At 49.1% G+C, this 24,809-nt stretch overlaps 1 long non-coding RNA gene across 1 annotated transcript in view; it reads left to right on the forward strand.

Moving 5' to 3' along the window:
• LOC309556220 overlaps positions 1-12,749 on the forward strand; it is a 577,427-nt gene extending 564,678 nt beyond the window's left edge. Inside the window, exons 2-3 of the long non-coding RNA XR_014225306.1 lie at positions 12,465-12,569; positions 12,682-12,749. This is a non-coding gene — a long non-coding RNA (uncharacterized lncRNA). The remainder of the gene's footprint in view (positions 1-12,464; positions 12,570-12,681) is intronic.
• Positions 12,750-24,809: the final 12,060 nt, after the last annotated feature.

A 24,809-nucleotide genomic window follows, 5' to 3' on the forward strand; every position in this document is an offset into this window, starting at 1 on the left:
GTATATATACACACACACTTATATGTATTTATACACATACACACATATAGGTGTTATAGCAGAGAAGCCATATGGGTGTTAATTATTTCATTAGCGCAAGCATAGTGTTCTGCTACTTTCACACCTATATATGTGTATGTGTATATATACATACATGTGTGTGTGTGTGTGTGTGTGTGTGTGTGTGTGTGTATATATACCCCTACACAGAAGTTCTGATGTTATGCCTGCCTCCAATAAACTCCAAAAAATGCCCAAAAAAACGCTAGCTACAAAACCAGCAAGGTGTGAAAATAGCGAAGCCACTATCCTGTTCTATTGCAATTCTATACAAACAAACTTTTTTCTGGTTCTGGACATGCTACAGAGCTGAAACTTCACAGGTACACCTTTTAGACCCCCCAGACACTAAATTCAAAGAAATCTCTCTTTTTTTTTTTTTTCTATAATCTTTTCAATAATCGGCTCTCTATAAAAAATGACAATTTTTAAGAACTTTTTTTTGTGTGATTAATAGTCCCTGGGGCATGACCCAGAACCCTAGGCACATTTTAGGGGCATTTATTGGGTTTTAGGGCTTCAAAATGGTGTTTTTTGATTACAGAAGTTTGGGTCCCATTGATTTCAATGGGGTTCTGAAATCCGGGCCGAACTTTCAGAAGTTCGGGTGTTCTGGTGGAACCGACCTTTTCAAAAGTTCAATCATCCCTATTGGAGACATCCCCATATAGAGAGCTAGGAGAAGCCCCCTTGGAGACGTACCTATTTAGAGACTAGGAAAATCCTCCTTGGAGAGGTCCCCATATAGAGACTAAAAGAAGCCTCCTAGAAAATGCCCCTCCTAGAAGCCTTCTAGGAGATTCCACTAAACAGAGACTAGGAGAAAACTACTTGGAGACGTTGCCATATAGAGACTAGGAGAAGCCTCCTAGGAGACATCCCCATATAGAGATTAAGAAAGGCCACCTAAGAGAGGTCCCCATATAGAGACTAAAAGAAGCCTCCTAGGAAACGTCCCTATATAGAGACTAGGAGGAGCCTCTTAGCAGATGTTGCCATATAGAGACTAGGAGGAGCCTCTAAGCAGATGTTGCCATATAGAGACTAGGAGAAGCCTCCAAGGAGACATCCCCATAGAGAGGCTAGGAGAAGCCTCCTAAGAGACATACCCATATATAGGCTAGGAGAAGCCTCCTAGGAGACATCCCCATATAGAGACTAAAAAAAGCCTCCTAGGAAACGTCCCTATACAGAGACTAGGAGGAGCCTCTTTGGAGACATCCCCATATAGCGACTAGGAGAAACCTCCTGGGAGAAGTCGCCATATAGAGACTAGGAGAAACCCCCTAGGATATGTCCCCATATAGAGACTAGGAGAAGCCTCCTAAGAGACATCCCTATATAGAGGCTAGGAGAAGCCTTCTAGGAGAGGTCCCCATATAGCGACTAAAAGAAGCCTCCTAGAAAATGTCCCTATATAGAGACTAGTCGTAGCCTCTTAGGAGACATCCCCATATAGAGACTAGGAGAAGCCTCCTAATAGACATCCCCATATTGAGGCCTAGGAGAAGCCTTCTAGGAGATATTCCTATATAGAAACTAGGAGAAGCCTTTTAGGAGACGCCACTATACAGAGGCAAGGAGAAGCCCCCTAGGAGATGTCCCCATATAGAGACTAGGAGAAGCCTCCCAGGAGATGTCCTTATAGAGTTTAGGAGAAGCCTCGTAGGAGAGGTTGCAATATAGAGACTAGGAGAAGCCTTCTAGGAGACATTCCTATATAGAGGCTAGGAGAAGCCTCCCAGGAGATGACCTCATATAGAGATGAGGAGAAGCCTCGTAGGAGACGTTGCCATATAGTGGCTAGGAGAAGCCTACTAGGAGACATCCCCTAACAGAGACTAGGAAAAGCTTCCTAGGAGGCGTCCCCATATAGAGACTACAATAAGCCTCCTAGGAGTTGTCCCTATATAGAGACTAGGAGGAGCATCTTAGGAGACATCCCTATATGGAGACTAGGAGAAGCCTCCTAGGAGACATCCCCATATAGAGGCTAGGAGAAGCCTCCCAGGAAACGTTTTCATATAGAGACTTGGAGAAACTTCGTAGGAGACGTTGCCATATAGGGGCTGGGATAAGCCTTCTAGGCGACATCCCTATATAGAGACAAGGAGAAGCCTCCTAGGAGATGTCCCCATCTAGAGACTATGGGAAACCTTCTAGGAGACGCCACTATACGGAGACTAGGTGAAGCCTTCTAGGAGACGCCGCCATATAGAGACTAGGAGTTGCCTCCTGGGAGACGTCGTCATATGGAGACTAAGAGAAGCCTCCTAGGAGATGTTCCCAAATAGAAACTATGAGAAGCCTCCTAAGAGATGTCCCCTTATAGAGACTAGGAGTAGCCTCCTAGGAGACATCCTCATATAGAGACTAGGCGAAGCCTTCTAGGAGACATCCCCAAATAGAGACTAGGAGAAGTCCCCTAGGAATTGTCTCCATACAGAGATTTGGAGAAGCCTCCTAGGAGATATCCTCATATAGAGACTAGGAGAAGCCTCCTTGTAGACATCCCCATATAAAGACTAGGAAAAGCCTCCTAGGAGACGTCCCCATATAGATGCTAGGAGAGATAGTAGTCCGCACCAGGACTGACAGATTACTAATTTAAGAGAAGCAAAGGAATGTATGTCCAGAGAAGGGCAACAAAAATAATTAGGGGAATGGAGGACATCAGCTATGAGGAAAGACTACAAGCACTGAACTGGAGAAGAGACGGTTGAGGGGGGATATGATATCAATGTACAAATACTGTACTGGCGACCCCAGCATAAGGAACAAACTATTCAGAGAAAGGGAATACAATAAGACACGTGGCCACTCACTGAAACTGGAGGAGAGACGGTTTAACCTTAAAATACGTACAGTAAGGGGTTCTTCACTGTCAGAGCGGTGGGGATGTGAAATTCGCTTCCACAAGCAGTCGTGTCGGCAGGGAGCATCAGTGGTTTCAGAGGACTATTAGATGGGCACCTTAGGGACCACAACATACAGGGGTATACAATGTACAACATACAGGGGTATACAATGTACAACATACAGGGGTATACAATGTACAACATACAGGGGTATACAATGTACAACATACAGGGGTATACAATGTTCGGTTAACAGCAAACACACACACACATCTAAGGTTGGACTGGATGGACTGATGTCTTCTTTCAACTTCACAGACTATGTAACTATGTAGCAGTGCCAGTGTGAAGTCTGTGCCAGCAGGAAATCCCTTCAGCTCACAGTCTGCGGAATGAACATATAATATCTTGGATACGTGAGATTTCTTTAGCTCTCTATTCTATCAGTAAACTGAACTCAGAACACTCTGCTGCCATCCAGCGGCCATTAGTAGAACTGCGGGAGAATTGATTTCATATGTTCTAACTCTGTTTTCCGACTGTTCATATTATCGTTTTGTATTGGAAACCCCTGTTCACATGATCTCCTGGGTAATCTAAGTTGATTTTCATTGCACATAACCCCTGATCTGATCATTTGGCTAATACCGTTACATAAAACCACTTACACCAGGCTACCTGTGATCCGCTTTGCAAAAATGAAAAAGGACCCCAACAGACCTGAAAGTATGGGGGTGTAAATGGACACAAATCTGTTTATATCCAACTGTCCATAGAGCTCCATGGACCTTGTGATGATGTCTGCCTGAAAAATCTAGAGGGAGGACCTGATTGGAATGCCCATGTGAAACGGTCCTAAGCTGCCTGTGGATGGTGCCAACTCAGCAGGTCTTCATACTGTCCAGACAGACTGGGTCTGTTAAGATTACGGCATAAAGTGGCAACAGAACACTTAGATTTAAAGAGCGAACACACCAGCTGGTGGCGGAATATCAGTGGCGGGTGCTATACATGAAAGATTGTCTTTGAACCTTTTGCATTAGGCAGAATATGCTGCCAGTTTTTGAGTGTAACTTATAGATCCTGGATAGACGTCTAGACTCTCTTTGTTATTCGTACAATGTGCTTATATACGGGGGATTTCAGGCACTACTCCCAAATATCTATTGCTTCATTGTTTAGGTGGATTGCAACATCACCGGCAAAGACATTTCACAATGTGTCCACTTCGGGATTCAATTTTACTGTATTATGCAAGCAGCATCTCATTGTCCAAGTGGATTACAACGTTTCTTAACCAGGGTGCCATTTGGGTGCTCTCATGCATAGGAGGGCCTCTTAAACATGAGGGGGGGGGAGGCACAAATTTGATGGGGGGGGGGGCTCTGACTTGATGGGGTGACTCTGACATGAAGGGGGCACACTAGTGTGATGAGAAGACCTGTGATGTGATGGGGTTTCCAATATGAAATGGGATCTCAGGTATGACAGGAACCTCTGATGTGATAGAGGACTGTGATGTGGTAATAGGGGGACTTCTGATGTGATGGGAGAACTCTGATGTTATGGAGGGGGGACATCAGATGGGGTCCTCCGGTGTGATGGGGGGCCTCTAATACTATGTGGGACCTTTGATGTTCAGGATGTGATGAGGGGACCTCCAGTGTGATGAGGGGCCTCTAATGCCATGGAGGGGGGGAACCTCTGATGTGATGGGGGACCTCTAGTGTGATAGAGAGGGGACCTTAGATGTGATGAGAGGACCTCTGGTGTGATGGGGGGCTTCTAATGCTATGAGGGACCTCTAATGTTTTGGGGGGATCTCTGGTGTGGTGGATGGGGCGACTTCAGATGTGATGAGGGGACCTCTAGTGTGATGGGGGGCCCTAATGCAATGGGAGACCTCTGATATTTTGGGGGGACTCTGATGTTATGGAGGATGGGGGCCTCTAATGCTATTTGGGACCTCTGATGTTTTGGGGGGACTCTGGTGTGATTGGAACCTCTGATGTAATGGGGGATCTCTGATGTGATGGATGGGGGGACTGCAGATGTAATGGAGGACCTCTGGTGTGATGGGGGGGGAGCCTCTGATGTTTTTGGGGGAGTCTGGTATAATGGAACACCTCTGATGTTTTGGAACCCTGCATCTGCTGGAGAAGTGGACTTATGAATGTGCCCCTGCGCAAGCCCATCCGCCACGTACTCCTTATGGCCTTATTCTCTGAAATAGAGAGAGGATAGACCCTGTCATGAGGGGGAATGGCACCGGTTTGCAAGTCAATCGCACAATTGTATGGACGATGAGGGGGAAGAGTACCTGCACGCACCTTGTCAAATACATACTGATACTCCAGATATACAGTAGGCAATACTGAATCTGAGGAGGTACAGAGTACCCTAACCGGCCCATGAATACAACCAGCGGCACAACGTGGAGACCAGGAGAGAATGTTGACTGACTGCCAATCAAAGGTCGGATTATGCTTCTGAAGCCAGGGATACCCCAAAACAACAGAATAGTGTGGGGATGATATAACCTGGAAACAGATAGACTCCCTGTGAACAGCCCCATGTCAACAGTCTCATGGGTAACCTGTGCAGGATGCAGAGGTCTGCCATCCATCACCTCGATGGCTAATGGAGAAATAAGAGACTGCAAAGGTATGGCGTTCACAGAAGCAAATGTACTGTCAATAAAGTAACCGCCAGCACCGGAGTCTACTAGCGCTTGAGTAACCACCGAACCACCGCCTAGGAGAGGACAACAGTGATTAGCGGTTTATCTTTACGGGTAATCAGGGACGAGGAAACTCCACCTACGATCTGCCCCCGACAGGACCTTAGGTGCGAGTGTTCTCCCAGATGGGTGGGGCAAGATTTCATTGCCCACCCAGACTGCAATACAGGCACCAGCCCTCCCTCCTCCTAAAGGTCCACTCAGCCTCGGAAAGGCGAGTGAACCCCAGGTACATGAGCTCACAGCCAGATGCACTATCCCCAGGAGGTAAGGGAGGAATGGGTTGGAAAGAAAGGCAGGAGCCAATCTGGTAGAAGACCTCTGCAGGCGCTCCTTAAACGATGATCTCTCCCTTAGCCTGGTATCAATCAAGATCAGGAAGGAAATGAGAGCCTCAAGCTCGTCAGGGAGATCCTTGGCTGCAATCTCATCCTTCAATGTATCAGAGAGGCCGCCACCTTGGCTTCATTGGTTCCACCTCTGCTGCCAGGGTATGAAATTCAATGGCATACTTGGCTATGGTTCGCATACCCTGTTGGATTGACAGAAGCAGCTTAGCAGCAGTGGCAGAGTGAGGTGGCTCATAGAACACCCTACGGAAGGAGGCAACAAAACTTGCGTAATCTAGTATCTCAGGCTTGTTGTTCTCCCATAAGGGATTTGCCCAAGCCAAAGCGTTATCTGAAAGCAATGATATCAGGAAGCCTACTTTGGACCGGTCAGAGGGAAATGCCTGAGGAACCATCTAAAAAAAAAAGGCCTACCTGGTTTAGGAAACCACGACACTCGGATCACCCCCATAATGCTGCGGAAGGAGGGCTGAACCAGTGATCCCTCTGGTAACAGCGATTCCAGGTGCGGAAGCAGAAGCTGCAACAGAAGAAGCAGCAGGAGGAACCACCGGCCTGGCAGCACCCGGGGTGAGGTGCACTGTGCATTCAAACAACGTCTGCAATGCCTGAGCAAATTGTAGATCAAGCCTGGAAACCAGCATGGGGAGCGTAGGGGAACCTTCATCCTCAGGATTCGTGGCTCGTGTGTACTGTCACCCCTCCCCTAGCTGAGCCTAGCGTACAGCGGGGTCACCCTGGTGGAAGACGCAGGCTAACCTCTAGGTGCGGAGTCTAAGCCCCAACCGGTATTCAACAGAGCTCCTTATGGTGGCGATAGACTTCGCTGCTTGTTGGCACCAGGTCGCAGTCCTCAGAGTCGCCCCACCATGAGATAAATACGTTCGGACCTGGGAGCAGAGGAACTGGTAGGGATAGATGGAACCGTAGTCAAAGAAAGTCTTAAGCCAATGGGAATTGAGAGCCAGGAAGGTCATCAGCCAAAAGAGAAATCGAGAGCCAGGAAGGTCATCTGCCAAAGTCAGGTCATACACAGAGGAACACGGAAACCAGAAGATAGCCAACAGAGATGCACCTAGAAGCACAAACACACGAGCAAAGGACTGCAAGCCAACAGGTGGTTTATATATCCTGTGTGCAACCTCATCACTAAGCGACGCCCAGAAAGCAGCAGTAAGTGATGAAGCAATGAGAGTCTATTAAAGACAGCAGTCAACACATGTCCAAGGTGGCTGCAGACAGGAAGGCAAGGTAAGACCTTGACAGTGCCCGAAGCTGGTCCCCACAGTCAAAGAACCTTCTGCAGCCACCAAAGGTGACAAACACACAATGGCTATCATTTTTCAAAGATCCCAAGATGACTGAAAACTAGGAGGACAGTTTGAACTGAAGGTTACCATGGCATAGGTACTGAATCTCTAAGTCCTGAATCTCCAAGTGCTTCAGCTCTTGTAGGGGCATATACTTCAAATGCTTCTCTTTGATATCTCAATACAGAAAACTCACTTGGGCACTTGAATCAACAGTGTAGTTACTATGCAAAAACAACAAAAATTTAGAGTTATGTACCTCTAGGTTGGAACGCACACATAAACCAGCAAGACCAGCAGTAGACAGTGAATGTAAACATTAACTGTTATGAATAAGGATATTGCAACTAATAGGGTGCACCTAAACAAAAAGACTAAGCCCTGTGGGATACCCCTGTGTGGTACCTCTGCACTAAGCAACTAACAAAGGTCTCTATGTGGCACTGGCAACTATAAATAAGCGGTCTTTAGTCTTGGACCTTCAGCCGGCTAATGTTGGGGCCCAATCATACCATTAGTGCACATGAGAACAGTCACAGTAAGGCCTGCAGGTAGAAATGAGCTATAGGACAGCTGTGTGGTAAATCCTAGGGCCAGAGTCTTTCTAGTGGCTATGGGTCATGGCAGCAAGGCCCTCTCCCCGGATTCAGCGACCCAGCATGGAAAGCCTCTACCCAGGTTCAGCATGGCTCTGCATTTTGGCTCACCCTGCAGTACTGATTTAATGTTGGTGCAGCACCAAGCTCTCAGCCGTGGTAGCACAGTCTCAGTCTCTGCGCTCTCCAATACTCTCTCTCTGTGGTCTCACAGGGGTATGCCTGTGGCCTCATCTCTAGCCACAGGCAGATCTGACTCCGGGGATGTATTCACTCCCACCTCCTACAGCATAAGACAGCCTGGGGAAGATACTGTTTTCCTCTCCTCCTTGGTCCTCTTTTGGGAGATGTAGTCCATCAGGTAATGAGCACCCAAAATGATTCTCTCTGTCTGGTCTTCAATTCCCATCATCCCCTGCGGCAGTTCACAGTCCATTGGGTGCTGTCAGCACTCCAGCTCCTCCTGCTGTTGGGAGTCTTTTTGCTTCCAGGGCACAGGTTGCTACTGGTAACATCACGCATTAGTCCTTGCAGCCTATGCCTTCCTTTACACGCACATAAACTTTAATGGCATCCCAGTCTTAATATTGAGTTGGCCCACCCTTTGCAGCTTTAACAGCTTCAATTCTTCTAGGAAGGCTGTCCACAAGGTTTAGGAGTGTCTATGGGAATGTTTGACCATTCTTCTGGAAGCGCATTTGTGAGGTCAGGCACTGATGTTGGATGAAAGGCCTTGCCTGCAGTCTCCGCTCTAACTCATCCCGAAGGTGTTCTGTGGGGTTGAGGTCAGGACTCTGTGCAGGCCATTTAAGGTCCTCCCCCTCAAACTCACTCATCCATGTCTTTATGGACCTTGCTTTGTGCACTGGTCCAAATCATTTGGTGGAGGGGGGATTATGGCGTGTGGTAGTTCTTCAGGGGTTGGGCTTGGCCCCTTAGTTCCAGTGAAGGGAACTTCTAAGGCTTCAGCATACCAACACATTTTGGACAATTTCTTGGTCCCAACTTTGTGGGAGGAGTTTTGGGGTGACCCCTTCCTGTTCCAACATGACTTCGCAGCAGTACACAAAGCAAGGTCCATAAAGACATGGATGAGCGAGTTTGGGGTGGAAGAACTTGACTGGTCTGACCTCAACCCAATAGAACACCTTTGAATTACAGCTGGGACTGCGAGCCAGGCTTCTTGTCCAACATCAGTGCCTGACCTCAGAAATTCACTTCTGGAAGAATGGTCAAACATTCCCATAGACATTCCTAAACCTTGCGGACAGCCTTTCCCAGAAGAGTTGAAGCTGTTATAGCTGCAAAGGGTGGGCCAACTCAATATTGAACCCTACGGACTAAGCAGAGGCATAACTAGAACCTCTAGGGCCCCCGGTACAAGAAACCATGAAGGGTCCTCCCAACCCCTGGGGTGACTCAGCCCCATGCCTCACCCCCCTGTACCTAGATACAAGGGTAGCATATAAAGGAACTGATCCCCTCAATATTCTTCCTGCAGCAGACAGGGGATTGGTTCCTCTATATGACACCCCCCCCGCCCCTCCTATCCAAGTGTACAGGGGTGAGGCATGGGCTCCCTAGAGCATGGGGTTAGAATGAGTCACAGCGGTGGTGGTAGTGATGGGGGGATGGAATGGAAAGAGTGGTAGCAGTAGTGGGGGGATAGAATCAGTGGCAGCGGTGATGGGATTGGATGAGTGGCAGCAGTGGTGGTAGGGTAGATGGGATGAGAGGCAGTGGTGGTGGTAGTGGTGGGGGGTTTTAGTGGCAGCGGTGAGGGGGGTGGGGATCAAAGGTGGTGGTGAGGGGGGTGGGATCAGAGGTGGTGGTGAGGGGGGTGGGATCAGTGGCAGTGGTGGGAGGGGGTGGGATTAGTGGCAGTGGTGGTGGAGGGAGGGGGTGGGATTAGTGGCAGTGGTGAGGGGGTGGGGATCAGAGGTGGTGGTGAGGGGGGTGGGATCAGTGGCAGTGATGGTGGTGAGAGGGGGTGGGATTAGTGGCAGTGGTGAGGGGGTGGGGATCAGAGGTGGTGGTGAGGGAGGTGGGTTTAGTGGCAGCGGTGAGGGGGGTGGAGATCAGGGGAGGTGGTGAGGGCGGTGGGATCAGTGGCAGTGGTGGTGGGGGGTGGGTTTAGTGGCAGCGGTGAGGGGTTGGGGATCAGAGGTGGTGGTGAGGGGGGTGGGATCAGTGGCAGTGATGGTGGTGGGAGGGGGTGGGATTAGTGGCAGTGGTGAGGGGGTGGGGATCAGAGGTGGTGGGGAGGGGGGTGGGTTTAGTGGCAGCGGTGAGGGGGTGGAGATCAGGGGAGGTGGTGAGGGCGGTGGGATCAGTGGCAGTGGTGGTGGGGGGAGGGGGTGGGTTTAGTGGCAGTGGTGAGGGGGGTGGGGATCAGATGTGGTGGTGAGGGGGGTGGGATCAGTGGTGGTGGAGGGAGGGGGGGATTAGTGGCAGTGGTGAGGGGGGTGGGATCAGTGGCAGTGGTGGTGGTGGGAGGGGTGGGATTTAGTGGCAGTGATGGTGGTGGGAGGGGGTGTGATTAGTGGCAGTGGTGAGGGGGGTGGGGATCAGAGGTGGTGGGAGGGGGTGGGATTAGTGGCAGTGGTGAGGGGGGTGGGGATCAGAGGTGGTGGTGAGGGGAGTGGGATCAGTGGCAGCGGTGAGGGGGGTGGGATCAGTGGCAGTGATGGTGGTGGGACGGGGTGGGTTTAGTGGCAGTGGTGAGGGGGATGGGGATCAGAGGTGGTGGTGAGGGGGGTGGGATCAGTGGCAGTTATGATGTTATCCTCCCACCCACCCCCTCCATAGTTCTCATTACTATCCCTATCTGTTGTAGAGGTGATGGGGGGAATAGGGATGAGATCTGTGGTGGGGGTGGGGGGGGGGGGTTGGGATCAGTAGGAGGAAGCGGTGGTGGAGGTTGGGATAGGTTGCACTAGCAATAACTTACTTTGTCTGTCAGACGATTCCCCCTCAGCATTCAAGACAGGCGTCTGCAGGGATGCCTCTACCATTGGGTCTCCTTGCAGAAGGGAGAGCTCCTCCCCCTTAACTCTATTGGTGTATTCAGTGTCCACCTCCGCCTCCCTGAATGGCTTTTCTCTCTCTGGAGAGGATAGGCGGGGCTCCAGTGCTCGGCCTCCCCTCAGTTGCTGGCCGCACCCCCTGCACAGTGGAAGGAACGGAGGGGCGGGAGGGTGTCTGTCCCCTCACAGTAGCACAGCCAGGATAGATGGGCCCCCCACAGTGGCGGAACTCCAGGGCCCAGTTGCAATGGTGAGTGCTGCAACCCTGGTAGCTCTGCAACTGGGACTAAGACTGGGATGCCATTAAAGTTCATGTGCGTGTAAAGGCAGGCGTCCCAATACTTTTGACACTATAGTGTATATATCATATTTTTATGAAATATTTATTATTGTTCTGGAAGCTTTAACCGCTTGCCGACCGCCGCACGACTATTTACTGTGGCAGTCTGGCCTCCTGGGCAAACTGACGTAGGGCTACGCCGCTCACCCAGGAGCCCCTAGGGGGCGAGCGCACGCCGCTGGAGGTGCGCTCCCGCCCCCGCTTGTTCCCTGACATCCCCGTGCAAGTGACCGGCGGCTCCGATGTCCGCCGGTCACTCGCAATCTCCCGGTGGAGAGGGAGAAAGGCAGGCGGCTGATGTAAACAAAGCCGTCTGTCATTCTCCCTGACCTAACTGCAGAGATCATACGATCCTGCTATGTAGGATCGTATGTCTCTGTGGTTACATCACAAGCCACGCCCCCCCACAGTTAGAAGCACGCCCCTAGGGATACATTTAACCCACTGATCACGAATAAAGTGAACCCCTTCCCGGCCAGTGTCATTTTTACAGTAACAGTGCATATGTATAGCACTGATTACTGCAGTAATGTCACTGGTACCCCCAAAAGTGTCAAAAATGTCAGTCAGGGGTCCGATCTGTCCCCCGCAATGTCGCAGTCCCGCAAAAAAAAAAATCGCAGATCGCCGCCATTACTAGTAAAAAAAAAAAAAAACAATAAAAATGACATAAATCTTTCCCCTAGTTAGTAAACGCGATAACTTTTGCGCAAACCAATCAAAATCCGCTTATTGCGATTTTTTTTCCCCAAAATTGGCCTAAAATGTTAAAAATTTAGATTTTTACATTTTTGGGGGGGGGGGGGGATTTCATATAAAAAAAATTTGAAAAATATTATTTTTTTAAAATTGTCGCTTTTTTTTTTGTTTGTGCAAAAAATTAAAATCGCACAGGTGATCAAATACCACCAAAAGAAAGCTCTGTTTGTGGGAAAAAAAGGACGTCAATTTCATTTTGTACAGCTTCGCAAGACCGCGCAATTCTCTGTTAAAGTCACACAGGGCCGAATCGCAAAATAGGCCCTGGTCTTTGAGCAGCCAAATGTGCCAAAAGTGGTTAAGGGGCGGAGTTTTAGAAAAGCAAAAAAAAAAAAACGGAAGTTTCATTCCTGTCATACAAGAACCCCCCCCGATCCTCCTCGGTATCTCATTACTGTGAAATATATTTGTGTTTGATGTTGTAGATGATGCATTCTGAACACCAAGATCTGACCGTAGGAGGACTCACTAGGCGAGAACGACCCAAACTACCCTGTTGTCCATGCCGTGGCAGAAGGAGGAGATGCAGGGTACGGTAAAAGAGCTGACACTTTATTTCTGTGCCGTCTATCTGCAGCGTCTGAAGACCATCTTCTCACACATCCAACCCTTCCATAATCTCCATCTCTTCTCTCTCCTCAGCATTGCCCGGGATCGTGTGCATTGCCAGGATCCTCTCCAGACACGGCGTCCATCACCCATGAATAGGTAATCCCAATGTCTCCAATACCTCATTTCCCGGAAATCGGGAGCTTTATACCTCAAGGGCTCCCCCACCTCCAAACGGGGGTTCTGTGTAAAGCTCTTTCTTCTGGGATAAATTCTCCCTATAGACCTCATGTACACGGAACCTTAGAAAACCGCCAGTGGCTCTGTAGCGAATTTTTCTGCGTTTTTAGCTAAAAATCACCTCTTTGCTATTTTAGTAACTCCCACTTTCCCACAATGCAATGCATACCAGAATCACATTGCATGGATGATCACACTCATGCTGTGCTGTACAATCCCTGCCTCTTCCTGTACGCTGTGCTGTACAATCCCTGCCTCTTCCTGTATGCTGTGCTGTACAATCCCTGCCTCTTCCTGTATGCTGTGCTGTACATTCCCTGCCTCTTCCTGTACACTGTGCTGTACAATCCCTGCTTCTTCCTGTATGCTGTGCTGTACATTCCCTGCCTCTTCCTGTATGCTGTGCTGTACATTCCCTGCCTCTTCCTGTACACTGTGCTGTACATTCCCTGCCTCTTCCTGTACACTGTGCTGTACATTCCCTGCCTCTTCCTGTATGCTGTGCTGTACATTCCCTGCCTCTTCCTGTACACTGTGCTGTACATTCCCTGCCTCTTCCTGTACACTGTGCTGTACATTCCCTGCCTCTTCCTGTATGCTGTGCTGTACATTCCCTGCCTCTTCCTGTACACTGTGCTGTACAATCCCTGCTTCTTCCTGTATGCTGTGCTGTACATTCCCTGCCTCTTCCTGTATGCTGTGCTGTACATTCCCTGCCTCTTCCTGTACACTGTGCTGTACATTCCCTGCCTCTTCCTGTACACTGTGCTGTACATTCCCTGCCTCTTCCTGTACGCTGTGCTGTACATTCCCTGCCTCTTCCTGTATGCTGAGCTGTACAATCCCTGCCTCTTCCTGTATGCTGTGCTGTACAATCCCTGCCTCTTCCTGTATTCTGTGCTGTACATTCCTTGCCTCTTCCTGTACACTGTGCTGTACATTCCCTGCCTCTTCCTGTACACTGTGCTGTACATTCCCTGCCTCTTCCTGTACACTGTGCTGTACATTCCTTGCCTCTTCCTGTACACTGTGCTGTACATTCCCTGCCTCTTCCTGTACGCTGTGCTGTACATTCCCTGCCTCTTCCTGTATGCTGAGCTGTACAATCCCTGCCTCTTCCTGTATTCTGTGCTGTACATTCCTTGCCTCTTCCTGTACACTGTGCTGTACATTCCCTGCCTCTTCCTGTACACTGTGCTGTACATTCCCTGCCTCTTCCTGTACACTGTGCTGTACAATCCCTGCCTCTTCCTGTATGCTGTGCTGTACATTCCCTGCCTCTTCCTGTATGCTGTGCTGTACAATCCCTGCCTCTTCCTGTATGCTGTGCTGTACAATCCCTGCCTCTTCCTGTATGCTGTGCTGTACATTCCCTGCCTCTTCCTGTACACTGTGCTGTACATTCCCTGCCTCTTCCTGTACACTGTGCTGTACATTCCCTGCCTCTTCCTGTATGCTGTGCTGTACATTCCCTGCCTCTTCCTGTACACTGTGCTGTACAATCCCTGCTTCTTCCTGTATGCTGTGCTGTACATTCCCTGCCTCTTCCTGTATGCTGTGCTGTACATTCCCTGCCTCTTCCTGTACACTGTGCTGTACATTCCCTGCCTCTTCCTGTACACTGTGCTGTACATTCCCTGCCTCTTCCTGTACGCTGTGCTGTACATTCCCTGCCTCTTCCTGTATGCTGAGCTGTACAATCCCTGCCTCTTCCTGTATGCTGTGCTGTACAATCCCTGCCTCTTCCTGTATTCTGTGCTGTACATTCCTTGCCTCTTCCTGTACACTGTGCTGTACATTCCCTGCCTCTTCCTGTACACTGTGCTGTACATTCCCTGCCTCTTCCTGTACACTGTGCTGTACATTCCTTGCCTCTTCCTGTACACTGTGCTGTACATTCCCTGCCTCTTCCTGTACGCTGTGCTGTACATTCCCTGCCTCTTCCTGTATGCTGAGCTGTACAATCCCTGCCTCTTCCTGTATGCTGTGCTGTACATTCCTTGCCTCTTCCTGTACACTGTGCTGTACATTCCCTGCCTCTTCCTGTACACTGTGCTGTACAATCCCTGCCTCTTCCTGTATGCTGTGCTGTACATTCCCTGCCTCTTCCTGTATGCTGAGCTGTACAATCCCTGCCTCTTCCTGTATTCTGTGCTGTACATTCCTTGCCTCTTCCTGTACACTGTGCTGTACATTCCCTGCCTCTTCCTGTACACTGTGCTGTACAATCCCTGCCTCTTCCTGTATGCTGTGCTGTACATTCCCTGCCTCTTCCTGTATGCTGTGCTGTACAATCCCTGCCTCTTCCTGTATGCTGTGCTGTACATTCCCTGCCTCTTCCTGTATGCTGTGCTGTACAATCCCTGCCTCTTCCTGTATGCTGTGCTGTACATTCCCTGCCTCTTCCTGTATGCTGTGCTGTACATTCCCTGCCTCTTCCTGTATGCTGTGCTGTACAATCCCTGCCTCTTCCTGTATGCTGTGCTGTACAATCCCTGCCTCTTCCTGTATGCTGTGCTGTACATTCCCTGCCTCTTCCTGTACGCTGTGCTGTACATTCCCTGCCTCTTCCTGTATGCTGTGCTGTACATTCCCTGCCTCTTCCTGTACGCTGTGCTGTACATTCCCTGCCTCTTCCCTGTAAAATCCCTGCCTCTTCCTGTATGCTGTGCTGTACAATCCCTGCCTCTTCCTGTACACTGTGCTGTACATTCCCTGCCTCTTCCTGTATGCTGTGCTGTACATTCCCTGCCTCTTCCTGTATGCTGTGCTGTACAATCCCTGCCTCTTCCTGTATGCTGTGCTGTACATTCCCTGCCTCTTCCTGTACGCTGTGCTGTACATTCCCTGCCTCTTCCCTGTAAAATCCCTGCCTCTTCCTGTATGCTGTGCTGTACAATCCCTGCCTCTTCCTGTATGCTGTGCTGTACATTCCCTGCCTCTTCCTGTACACTGTGCTGTACAATCCCTGCCTCTTCCTGTATGCTGTGCTGTACATTCCCTGCCTCTTCCTGTACACTGTGCTGTACAATCCCTGCCTCTTCCTGTATGCTGTGCTGTACAATACTTGCCTTTTCCTGTACACTGTGCTGTACATTCCCTGGCTCTTCCTGTATGCTGTGCTGTAAAATCCCTGCCTCTTCCTGAATGCTGTGCTGTACATTCCCTGCCTCTTCCTTTATGCTGTGCTGTACAATCCCTGCCTCTTCCTGTATGCTGTGCTGTACATTCCCTGCCTCTTCCTGTATGCTGTGCTGTACATTCCCTGCCTCTTCCTGTACGCTGTGCTGTACATTCCCTGCCTCTTCCCTGTAAAATCCCTGCCTCTTCCTGTATGCTGTGCTGTACATTCCCTGCCTCTTCCTGTACGCTGTGCTGTACATTCCCAGCCTCTTCCTTTATGCTGTGCTGTACAATCCCTGCCTCTTCCTGTACACTGTGCTGTACATTCCCTGATCCTTTCTATATGCTGTACTGTACATTCCCTGCCTCTTCCTGTATGCTGTGCTGTACAATCCCTGCCTCTTCCTGTATGCTGTGCTGTACAATCCCTGCCTCTTCCTGTATGCTGTGCTTTACAATCCCTGCCTCTTCCTGTATGCTGTGCTGTACATTCCCTGTCTCTTCCTGTATGCTGTGCTGTCCATTCCCTGTCTCTTCCTGTATGCTGTGCTGTACATTCCCTGCCTCTTCCTGTATGCTGTGCTGTACATTCCCTGCCTATTCCTGTAAGCTGTGCATAACATTCCCTGCCTCTTCTTGTATGCTGTGTTGGTAATTGTATACTCCTGGCTGCCCTATTCTGTACGCTGTGCTGTACAATCCCTGCTTCTTCCTGTATGCTGTGCTGTTAATTGCATACTCCTGGCTGCCCTATTCTGTACTCTTTCCAATGATCATCAGCGCCATCTAGTGCCCATAATGCGGTATTATTACTGATTCCAGTATTTCAGAAAAAAATATACCTTATTATGGGCACTAGATGGCGCTGATGATCATTAGAAATCTCTGTATTGGGAAAAAAACAACCAGAATTCAGGAAGGATGGGAGAATTCCAACAACAAATAGGATTATTTTTTGCACTCCACCAACACCCAGAAACTTTCTACTTTTTATTAATATTTGTATCAAATGTTATCTTTTCCTTCTTTGAGAAATGTCAGCTATTGCAGAACGCCCCCTGACATAGCTCCTCCTCTTCCTGTGCAGCACTATTCCCTTTAAAATATCATTCCACCAACAATGTATAAGCAGCAAAGTAACACCGATCCATGTGCCCGTCCACACTTGCACCTTTTACTGTTAAGCAGTCACAGTCAGTTTTCACAGCAAGATGCAACTCTCCCGCTCTCCAGCACATCACTTGGATAAACAATTTGCAATCCTGACAGGAATTCTTTAGTTGCCACGGGCAACCATTATTGCGCATTTGGTTCTTCATCCCACTCTCCCTATCTCCTGTAGAGCAGGCCTCACACTTTTCTTGAGCATTAAAACACAATCCTTGAGAGAAAAATTACATTTTCACAAATTTTCTTAGCAACCATTCCGGTTAACCCAGGGCGACATCCCGGACGAGCCCCCACATGTAGCACTGCCCCCTAGGGAGCTGCTGAGTGTGGATTCCCCTGGGTTACTTATTACTTTAGGACTTGACTCAGACAATGAACAGTCCAGGGGATTTGGTTTTTGTGTTTTATTTTAGAACTTGGATAGGAGAAGGGATGAGTGGGATACTCCAACTTGAACTATGCACAATTTCTGAGGACTGTAATGAGTGTGGCAAGGCTGCTGCTTCACCTTGCCACTGATGAAGTAGAAGATATGTTCCTGACTGAATTTCTCTTCAGGGTCCTAACTTGGCACCCCCGTCCTAACTTGGCACCCCCTTTCTCACTTTCCCTGCATGGTGGCCCCTTGTCCACTGACTCTCCATTGGAGTGTTCCCCTTCCTAGGCAGACCCCTGGCAATCTTCCCGGTACTCACAGACACTGTTTTTCCCTGGGTTGCTCTGCCTTCAGCTCCACTCGTCACTATCCTGGACCTCCTGGCTCAGCAATACACACTTGGCGCACTAGGCCGACTGTCTGTGACCACCTTCCTTGCTGACAGGAGGAGAGACAGACGTCACCCTCCTCCTGGGACCTGGCTTCCCGCCCAAAGACACCCTGTCACATGTGCCCTTGGCTTTTATAACCAATCCCAGGATGCACCACTCTCTGTGCCAACCCACTGGGACAGCCATGTAAGCCTGTGTCACTGGCTGGGTTTCCTCCACTGTCCAACAGGCTCCTCTATTGGATACAGTGGGGACACTCCCTCAGACCAGGTGAATCACACATGGACACATGCAACAGGCAAAACTACTGATCAGGCTCCCCTGATAAGCAGATGAAAAAAAACAATGCTTTTACCTAGCACCTACCTAGGAGGGTGCTACATATACTTGTCCTTATAGGGTGGAGATCTCTTCTCTTCACTGCTGTGCCCATTATGAGGAGTTCCCACCATCCCTGTGCTGAGTTCCGGGGTCTGTACACCTACTGTGCCCATTATAAGGGGTTCCCTCCATCCCTGTGCTGAGTTCCGAGGTCTGTACACCTGCTTTGCCCATTATTAGGGGTTCCCACCATTCCTGTGCTGATTTCCTGGGTCTGTACACCCGCTGTGCCCATTATGAGGGGTTTCCTCCATCCCTGTGCTGAGTTCCTGGGTCTGTACACCTGCTGTGCCCATTATGAGGGGTTAATTTTGTTTATTGAAAAATCTTACAAACAACAACTTATATACAATAAAACCATAATAAATAAATTAATAAATAACATATTTACAAAATAATTGAATATAACTATACAAAACCAAAAACCAAACAAGAACATAATAAATAAACCAAATTGCGCACAGCATAAACCCTACGAGAGAGCCAGACTAAGGAACATCACCGTCACCATGCATGGAGCCTTTTATCAAAAATATATTTTATCTGAAAATCTAGGGGAGTGAAGCAAGGACAGAAAGAAAAGCCGCACACCCCGAGATCAACAGGCAGCAGCTACAGAGTCCTGATATTCCTCCACGCCTTTATCCAGGCCTCCTGCTGCCACCTGTCTTTCTCAAGACCCCGAATCTTCCCAACCTCACCCAGAATGTTCTGCACCACCACCTCAACAGGGAGGATTTTACTCCGTAAGGATACCTGGCACCGTGCACTCCACGTGAAATAACGGACTACTACACTAACTAAAAAAAGTGTTTCCAAATCATAATCCCGGCGAGTCTGGAATGCCCCATACACCCACTCTGCATAACTCATATGGGGGAGGAAGGGTACACTCAGAGCCCTCCCTACCCTCTTGTACACCTCTATATTAAAAGGGCACTGAAGCAAAAAATGATCCATGGACTCCACCGCACCTCCACACTCTACTCTCGGGCAGCCACGATCACTCACAGAGAGAAACTTCAGGTTGCCCTTCACATATAGTTTTCCATGGAAAGCGAGCCAAGCCTGATCCCTAAACTTCATTGGGATTCTCTCCAAATTAATCAAACGCAAACCCTCCCCCAAAACTAGGCTTGGGCAATCCCTTAAGGCCAGTGGTTCGCAAAAAACAGAGCTCATGATCCGCTTCTCAAGAAGTTTCCTTGGAAGAGATCTGATCTCCCCTGCCGTTACTTGCCACTGCCGAAGTATTTTCAAACACGGGGCAACATAAGTCGGGAGCTTATCATGCTTGACCCTCAGGCTTTTCACTGGCCCACCATTTTCCCAGTTTCGCAGAAAGGGCCTAAACCAGGACTGGAAAATACCAACCCGCCCAGGCGGTCTCTCTGCCAACATGTTACCAAGGTTGTACTTTACAAACATCAGAGAGAAAAAGACTACAGGGTTGATCATTCCTAGACCACCCTCCCGCCTAGGAAGATAAGTCACACTCCTTTTGACAAGGTTTATTCTGTTTCCCCATAACAGCTGGAAGAAACAACTATAGATCCTGGTATAGAGAGACACTGGCAAAATGCAGACAAAACTGACATACAGAAAAATTGGAATCAGGTAACCTTTGATCAGATCAACCTTTTCCCTTAAGGAAAACCGCCAACTTTTCCAGCTCGCCACCTTGGCATTGGCATTCTCCAGCCTGCTCACCCAATTTGCATGACCATAGTCACCTGGGCCAAATTCAATGCCTAGAACTCTAATTTTTTGTTGGGGCTCCGGGAAGTCATCCGGGAGAACAAAGCTCTCACCTTCCACGCCCATCCAGAAAGCTTCACACTTGTCCTGGTTGACCTTTGAACCTGATGCTTCCGCATACTGCCTTGTCACTGAGACCACCTCCTGCGCTTCCCCAGTCCCAGAGACAAAAACAGAAACGTCATCAGCATAAGTCACAACCTTCAAAGGAGGCTCACCAGCGATGCCCAAAGGTACCCCACACAATGGTCCACTCTCTAGCCTTCTAATGAAGGGGTCGATTGCAAACGCATATAGCAGAGGACTCAAAGGACACCCCTGACGCACACCTGAGCCAACCACAAAGGGCTGCCCAACCCAACCATTAACCAGAGGAAAGCTTTCAGCCCCTTTGTACAAAATCTTGAGCCAATCAATGAAACCCCCCTCCAGGCCATACTTGCCAAGAAGGAGCCATAGGTACTCATGATTAACCCTATCAAAGGCCTTAGCCTGATCCAATGTCAGCAGATATTTACCCCAACCAGCAGCCCTACAACGCTCCAAGGCCTCCCGGACAGCTAACACAGCTGAGAAAGTGCTTCTACCCTGGATTGCGCAGTGCTGGTGATGGGATAACAAATCGCCTGCCACTGATGATAATCGCCAGAAAAAAATCTTTGCCAGTATCTTTCTATCGACATTAAGAAGGCTAATGGGGCGCCAATTCTCAATCATCGAAGGATCTTTGCCCTTTGACAGAAGAACCACTGCAGATTGCCTCATGGAAGGAGGGAGAGAACCCTCATGCAAACAGCCATTAAAAACCTCCGCAAGGTGTGAAGCCAGGATCTTCTTAAAACATTTATAAAATTCGGCTGTCAAACCATCTGGCCCTGGCGTTTTCCTGATGGCTAGTTTATCAATAGCCTGGATCACCTCATCTGCAGTGATTTCATCTGTCAAATTCATCAAAGGAACAATATTTTCCAGACCTGGCGTAGAGTCCAAAAAACTCAACATCCCTGTCCGATCAAGGTTCTTTCCTCCCAGGAGATCAGCATAGTATGACCTGACGACCTCCAGGATCCCTGACCTAGACTTCGTCAGAGAGCCCGTACTGTCCTTCAGGCCATTGACCGTCTTAACTGCTACGCTCTGTTTACAGTTCTGGTAAGGGTCAGGCGAATGGTATTTCCCATAGTCCCTTTCCTGAACCAAAGAGGCGTGCCGGTCATATTGATGGGTCCTCAGGAGGAGCTTCACCTCAGAGATCGCCCCAGAATCTCCTCCATTCGATACAAGGCGGTCAAGTTTCCTCCGCAAACGCTGGTAGGTGATATACTTATCTTGCTGTCTCTTTCTCCCTATGGCCTTGAAAAGCCTAACAGTCCGCTGTTTTATAAGCTCCCACCATTCTGACTTACTGTTGCAAAAGTCTAGGATAGTTACCTGTGCCTGAAAAAATTCCTCAAAGGATTGTCTTACTTCCTCGTCATCCAGGAGGGCCGAATTCAATCTCCAGATACCCCTCCCCCTAGGTGGCACGCCTGAGGCATTCAGAGTCAAATATAGAATACAGTGATCAGAAAACTCCACTGCCCGACAAACAGGTGCCGAAAAAGCAGAGTCCTCCTTTAAAAAAAACCTATCTATCCTACTCTGACTATTACCTCGCTGAAAAGTGAACCCCGTGCTGTCTGGGCAGCGCTTAATGTGCACATCTACCAGACCTGCTTCCCTAACCATTGCATTCAGGAAAAGGCTGTCATAGCCCAGCTTATCTCTGAAACCTCTCCTGTCTTTAGGCCTAGTAATGGTGTTGAAGTCACCTCCAAAGATAACCTGCTGAGCCGTAAAAAGAAAAGGCTTAATCTTTGTAAAGAGGCATTTCCTGTCCCATTTTGTCTGGGGACCATAGATGTTAATCAGGCGCAGGTCCTGCCCCCTCACAGAGACATCCAAAATCATGCATCTCCCAATCTCTACCTCAATTACCCGTCGGCATGTTACCATACCAGAAAAAAGGACCGCAACCCCGCTGTAAGGCTCGGCTGCAAGAGACCAAAAGGAGGGACCACGCTTCCACTCCTTCTTTGCCAGATGTATATCAGCCAGATTACTGAGATGGGTCTCTTGCAAAAACAAAATGTCAGCATCAAACTCGCTGAGCAAAAATAAGGCCATATGACGAGCACTCACTGATTTTAAGCTGGCAACATTAATGGTTGCCACTTTTAACGGAGTGGGAACTGCCATTAGGATAATTGAGGCAGCCGTTTCTTAGCCTGACTACTCTCTCTTCCTGGAGAACCAGTGCGCTTCAATGCACCCTGGGACTCATCATCCATAGAAGACGCCGTACTCAACGAGTCCCATTCATCGTCATCATCTGACAGGACCCCAAACTTATTTTTCAAGGGCAAAACCTTAGGACTTTGGGCAACTGAACACCTTTTTTTTTTTCTTTTGCCCTTCTTCCTTTTCTCCTCCAACCATTCCACATCATCCTTGGACAAACTGCAAATTACAGTCTCCCCACTCTTAGCCTCCCCTTCACCCCCACTCTCCCTTACCTTATCTGCCACCAGGCCAGCCTCTTCACCATTTTCCCCACTCCTCTGCATCCCCTGGTCCCCAATAGAAGCCCTGAAATGTCGAGGGGGTGGGACTGGCACTGCACTTGATGCCCCTGCATCAGCACCTCTTGCGGCCTCTGCAATTTTGGAGGACATAGACACAGAAGGATTGGACACATTCTCGGTAACTGATACATGCAAACGCACAGACTGGGGCACCACAGATTTGGAAGACACTGACACACTGGGAATTGGCACAGACTGGGAAATCACAGACTGGGAAGACACAGGCACACTAGGCAAACGCACAGACTGGGAAGACACAGGCACACTAGGCAAACGCACAGACTGGGAAGACACATGCACACTGGGCATTGGCACAGACTCAGAGGGAATCGCAGGCACCCTAGCTGCTGAGCTCTGAGCATCCTCCATGTCCAGGCGGAAGAACTCTCTCATGAGCTCAGGCTGGTTATGCATTGCCTCGGGACACTGGCTATAAGGATGCCCAACCGAATTGCACAAGTTGCACCTTATAATGTTGCAATCCTTTGCCAAATGCCCTAAATCCTGACACAGAGAGCATTTCATCACTGGACAGGAGGATGCAAAGTGCCCTTTATCCCCACATTTATTACACAGTTTTGGCTGGCCTGGATAAAAGATGGTCAGCCTGTCCCTTCCCAGGAAAGCTGAGGATGGCAGATGCTGGATGACATTATCAATAACCCTCAGTTTTAGCTGCACAGACCATCCCCCCGTCCATATTCCTCGGTCATCCATAATTTTGTGTAAGGGGCTCAGGATGTCTCCATATCTCCTCAGCCATACAGATAAATCCCCTTGTGGTATGGACTCATTGCGCACAAGAATCGTCACCATTTTAATAAGTGGCTGACGTGACACAACTTTGGGGATGAGCCCTCTCCAGTCCGGCAGGCTCCTACACACATGCTCATATTTCTCCCAAAATATGTCCAAAGACTCCGGACGGATAAAGGACAAATCATACTCATAGGAGCCGGTCGGACTGATCAGGGCGAAGATATCTTCGGGTCTAAACCCCATCTGCAGAATCTTATCAACCACAGCTCTCCTATATGGGGGAATACCTTCGCCTTCCCATCTGAGCTGAACCACATTCCTCCTTTTAAATAGTGAGGAAGATAAACCATTTCCATGCTCCCCCCTACCAGATCCTGTAGCAGCACCAGCATAGGTTTTCCTCCCAGACATACCAGTAATTACAGCATTGTCCTTAGACACAACCACACCTGCTGACAAGGAGCCTGAATCAACCCTTGCAGTCTTTGGAGCAGCAGAGACAAGACCCACCCCCTCCCCCTTCTCTAAGCACTCAGCTGCTTTCCTGGGTTCAATCACAGTTTTTTTTACTGCAGAATCCCCAACAGTTGTAGCACTACTGCTCCCAGCATCTCCTGCACCATTTTCAGGAACAACAGCTTTATCTGGGTCAGGAAAAGCCTTTGCAATGTCCGTGGTGCTCCTCTCTGCAGACACTTCAACCAAAAGCTCAAAGTTATTTTCAGTTTTCCCACCAATCGCATTTAAAGTTTTTTTAGCAGGTGCATCAGGTTGCACTGCATGCTGCACATTGTCTATGGGTGTGGGCTGACAGCCCATAGCACTACAACCCTCAGCAAGCACATTGTCATTAAAGTTCACAACACCACCTTGCACACACACTGTACCTGCTTGCTGTGTTGTTACCTCTGCAGTGTCATGGCTGATGGTGGGATCAAACTTCCTCCTGGTTGTTGCAGGCTTCATGGTGAATGTTCCTCTCTCCACAGGTCTCTCTTTCATAGGGCGAGGAACGGTATCCATCTCCTCATCTGGGGAATCCGCAGAAAAATGTAACTTTCTTCCATCCAGAGGGGTTTCCAGCTCAGCGATGAACTCCAACATGCCAGTACCCCCCTCAACCTCCTGCTCAGATGTTCCACATTGCTGCTGCAGAGGGAGGGAGACAGAGGCCTCCGCCATTGGGGGCTCAGCAGATGTCTGAGGTGTTGAAGAGCTGGGCTCATCCTCCGGGCCCACTTTCTCACTCTCTGCTGACTCTGTCGGTACCTGCATCTCTTCACTGGCTGGGTCACTCTCCATGCTGGAAACGGTTCCTCTCCTCATACGGCTGAAACGTTCCTCATTCCTGTATTTTTCCTTAAAAGCTCCGCTACTTTCCTTCAGAGAGCTCACCAA

The sequence above is a fragment of the Pelophylax lessonae genome (genome assembly GCF_965119305.1).
Source record: "Pelophylax lessonae genome assembly, chromosome: 5".
In the NCBI taxonomy this organism is placed as follows: Eukaryota; Metazoa; Chordata; class Amphibia; order Anura; family Ranidae; genus Pelophylax; species Pelophylax lessonae.